Below are 5,000 nucleotides of genomic sequence, written 5' to 3'. Positions count from 1 at the left end.
CCCTTCATCCTGAGCCAGCTGTAACACACACACACAAAGATGCAGTACATACTTTGTCTCATACTCAACATAGAAAACCCACCCAGTCACTCCCTTTTTCCTGTGCCAACCACACAAAACACACGCACACACACATACACACACACACACACACACACACACACACACACACACACACACACACACACACACACACACACACACACACACACACACACACACCAGGATCATAAAACAGTCACTAGACTATCCTTATCCTAACAATGTGCACACACACACAAAGACACATTGCCCTTATACTTGTTAAGAACTTCACACACAAATAAACACATTCACAGCACAGCGGTGCTAGTTTTGACTGTGAGGCACAAATTACTGTAACATACATTTAGTCATCACTGAATTAATGCAACCCAGTCAAAACCAATTCTCCAAAACGTTTTTGAAACGCTTGAATAAATCTATAATTAGCATTACTCTTGTCACCATTGTCATGTACTGTACAGCAAACAGAAGCAGTATCTACTGCAGGCTGGCTCTGTGTTCATTAATCATTCTGGCCAGCAGAGCTAGTCACTCAGAACTAATTACACCCACACAAATGGGTTCTGCCATCACTTCTTATATCCCCGCACAACTTGTACGCTCCCGAGATAGCGATCACAGGCATCACTCTAAGCCCTCATAACACACACACACACACACACATGTTCCGCCTCTTTCATGGCACACAGGGTATGTAACGTTGCCACTTAGATCACACTCATTCTGTGAGTGTGTGTCACCTTGTGTCTGCTTGTAGGGGGCAAACATTACATAAGTACGCATCCATCAGCGCCGCTAATGGCTGGATTACATTACAGCGCGTTTAACAGACACACTCATCCACACACAGAAACGTCCCGGCCGACAGGACCATATGCTTCGTCCCTATACCAGCTCCCTGGGGATGGACTGGGCGGTTTTAGAAGCGCTGGTTAGTACCATGTCAGAATGTCAGCGCTGTTCATCTGGCAGAAATGACAGCCGTGTATGACATGCATGTGTGGCAGGAGGAAGGAGGGCGGTGCTGCCCCCGACCCCATCTCTAGTCCTGTGTGTTCCCGACCCCATCTCTAGTCCTGTGTGTTCCCGACCCCATCTCTAGTCCTGTGTGTTCCCGACCCCATCTCTAGTCCTGTGTGGTGACCCCCTGGCGTGTGTGTTCCAGCACTCCCACTCGCTCTCACATGAGCTGGCCTGTGGGGCCCAAAGACACACTGCGCTAGTGGAGCCCCCATTGAGTGTGTGACAACACCACTTACAAACACACATCCGATCACACACACACACACACACACACACTGGACACAGATACAAACACATGTCAGTAACACTAGCTTTACGAGTACATTTTACACTTGCTGACTCATTTTGCATTTGCTGTGTTCCTGTGAGGCTGTGAGAACTGCTGAATGAGCTGTGTGGTCACTGTGACCTGATTAACAGATCCAACTGACCCATCTCTAAAGAATAGTCCTGCTTTTATGGACAATTACATTTTACGAGGCCAATATTAAAAGGTCAATATCTGTATGCTGACAAAAGAAACACTTGGAACTTTTGAACGCTTTGAGCTTTTGAAATGATCCTAGCCATTTAACATGGCCCTGGACAACCGGTAAAAGCGTTAAGCGTTCCTGGTGATCAAAACTCCCGAGTCCCGATGTTTAGTCAACGACCTGCATCCATCCATCTGTCTCCCCATCAAAGAGGAACCTTTGGATCCACACATCCCATGCCACTGCTCTCCCCTCATAACAACAGTCTGTGCTCAACCCATGAAAATAGCAGCACATATTTTGCTAGTTGTCAAGGGAGGATACAATGTCATTAAGTCTTCCAGGCGTGCAGCTACTATGCATGCTCCCGCGCCTCCAAGCTAAAAACAGCAAGCATCCTTGAACTGTGCTTCTAGGAAATGAATCGAGCGCATAGTATTTATTTATCTGCAATTCTTTCCTAGGCTGGTGAGAACAACAGCAAGTGCTGGGATAGGAAATGGTCCCCCGGGAGCTGTGTGTATACCCTTGTTGTGCAAATACTCTCACACAAGCAGTCACATCATAACACATTACGTAAGTGCACATGCTCTGAATCCCAGCACAATTACCAACCACTGTTTCAGAGTATCAGAGTGAAGTGACATCCTGGGAGAAGCCTAAAAGGAAAATCAGGAGCGTTTCAGGGGCTCTCAAACACAGAACATGCTCTCTCTCTCTCGTTTTAACACACACGCACACACACACACACACACACAACATTTATTTCCCTCCTCTTTTCATGTGTGTGTAGACATCAGTGGTGCAATGTAGCCTCCAGGGAGATTGAGACCCCAGCAGCAGACTACTGGAGGAGAGCGAGAGAGCTGCCTCTACACCCAGCTCCGCTATCAGAGCTCCTCGCTACGCCTGATCAGGCTGTGTGTGTGTGGGGGAGACTGACAGATATAGAGAGATAGGGAGAAGCAAGGTGGGATGGAGAGATGACAGCAGGAGGATGAGGAACTGAAGGAGAGAGAGAGAGAGAGGGGGATGATGGCAAGATGAGAGAAAATACCATGAAAAAGAGAGTATTTATACAGGTAGAGTACAGTAGTCTCAAGATGAAGGCTCACTGGACTAGATGGCTTTCAGAATCCAACAATAAGACAACATATGCTAAAGGCTTTCAGACACTGACAGTAAACCACTAATAATACCAATGCCTGAAGTCTGATCAGCATGTGGCCTCTGCCTGCCTCACATGGGCTGACTGTAAAGTCCCTATCTCTCTCTCTCTCTCTCTCTCTCTCTCTCTCTGTGTGTGTGTGTGTGTATTCTCTAGGCCCTCTAGGGGCCACACATCTACAGCTCCCTCTGGGACATGCTTAAGTAGCTTTTAAATGGCGACACACCGGCTGCCTGCTTCGCTCAGCAGCTTTCTTATGCAGCGTTCAGCACTGTCTTCACACACAGACACACACACGCCCGGCACAGGGGAGTACAAGCGTTAAGTGCTTGTGAGCACATTCAGGTTTGACCACGGTCTGAGGTCACTCTTTTGCAAAACGGGACACTTGGTGCAGTAACACCTATTAGTGTGTTTATGATGAGCTATGAGATAAAAAAGAGCATTGCCATTTCCCTCCCAGTGTTTTTGTCTTAGACAACACCATCTACATCCTGAGGAAGTAACACTTCATTTAACTCTCTCCATCTGCCTCTCCCCAGTGAATGGCTTCAGTGGCCAGAGGAATTCTCAGTTATCTGTACGCTCTCAGCTCCACGGCTGGTCCACTCCACGCCTCTTCCGTATCTGCGATGTGTGTGCGGTGAGAATGCGGTGTGTCCTGGCCAGTAAGTGTCCGCATGCTGCTAAAGAGCTGTGTCCTTTTCGTCTGGCTACTTCTCAGCTCTCAGTCTTCCAAAACCCATTATGAGACAAAAGCACAGACAGAAGCACAGACAGAAGAGAAGCCGTTCATAACACTTCAGCTGCCTGCAAGATGGACCCCTACTACCTCCTACCCATCTCTCTCACTCTCTCCCCACCTCCCTCCCTTCCTCTCTCTCTCTTTCCCATCACTCTCTCTCCCCCTCCTTCTCTATGTTCCTTCTCTCACTCCCTCGGTTCTCTTTCCAGGGCACACATGAGTGAGATACTGTACTGTACAGGCAGGGAGAGGAATAAGCTGATGTCTGTGTTTGAGAGACAAACATGAAGAGAGCGATAAAGAAAAGAGAGAGAAAGCACTGAAAAACGAGTGTAGGTCATAAAGAAGTGTCTGGTGCTGTCTATTTGTCTTTCTGTGACCTAAACTTGTCTGATATCACACAACATAATGGAGGGGAGAGGGAGAGGGAGAGACAAATTGTCCCAATAGATACATGCTCACCCCCCACGCCCTACACACACATGCACACACACACACACACAAACACACACATAAATCTGCTCTGACACCAATAAACACACACTCCTAGTCAGTATCCATACTCCAGCACTCACAATTCAAGCCTAGCCCATCCACTACAAACACATATCACCCACCCCCGCACAACACCCACTCTCTCTCTCTCTCTCTCTCACATGCACGCACACACACACACAAACTCAGGGGGGAACTCTATCTCTCCTCATCCATCTTCCTCTGAGAGCATGAGGCCTACAAAGAAAGTGTGGATGAAACCATCGCTCCCCTCCCCCATCTTTAATCTCACCTCCCTGTCTCTCCTCTCCTCTCCTCAAGATCCTCTACCCCTCCTCTCATGCCTCCCTCCCTCAAGGTCATCCTCTGACTAACCTCACTGTCCCTCGCTCACAATGTCTCTCTGCCATTCTTCATCTCTTCATGTGCTCTCTTTCATCCCTGTATCTCTCACCTTATCTCCCTCTCTCCCCCACTCTCTCTCTCTCCCTCTCTCTCTCGTATGGAGAGGTGGCTGAGGAGCGGCTCCCTCTACTCTGAGGGGGTGGAGGCCATTGATTGGCCACAGGTCTGTGTGATTGAGATGAAGCGGACGGAGGATGAAAACGAGGGATGAAAAAAAGAGGGAGGTCATACAAGAGAGAGAGAGAGAGAGAATAGCAAAGGAGGGAGGAGTGGATATAGACGGATGGGTGGTAAACGAGTGAAGAAAGATTGTAGCAGATGAGTCAATACCAGCAGTGAGAGAGCGGCAGTGTGTGTGGGAAGAGCATGAACTGAGACCAAGAGTTCTGTGTGTGTGTGTGTGTGTGTGTGTGTGTGCATGTTAGGGGTGGGCGATATGGACAAAAAATAATATCTCGATATTTTTTGTGATTTTGTGATAACGATAATTAGTCGATATCCTTTAAAAAATGTTTTGTAAAAGTCTGAGTTACTTTACAGCTCATTATTTGTGAATAGCATCAATACAATAATAACCAATAACCTAACCTGTGACGTTTTAACCAAATCAACCAATTGTCACTCTGACACATTTCCAATGTGTGGC

General features: G+C 47.5%; 1 protein-coding gene across 1 annotated transcript in view; it reads right to left on the bottom strand.

Moving 5' to 3' along the window:
- The window catches only part of raver2 (ribonucleoprotein, PTB-binding 2), a 67,810-nt gene that overhangs the window by 26,140 nt on the left and 36,670 nt on the right, over nucleotides 1-5,000 (bottom strand). The gene's annotated exons all lie outside the window — the stretch shown is intronic.

This window comes from Alosa alosa, chromosome 9 (genome assembly GCF_017589495.1).
Source record: "Alosa alosa isolate M-15738 ecotype Scorff River chromosome 9, AALO_Geno_1.1, whole genome shotgun sequence".
Classification (NCBI taxonomy): domain Eukaryota; kingdom Metazoa; phylum Chordata; class Actinopteri; order Clupeiformes; family Clupeidae; genus Alosa; species Alosa alosa.
The sequence above is the reverse complement of the archived record's forward strand: the minus strand, read 5'-3'. Positions and strand labels throughout refer to the sequence as shown.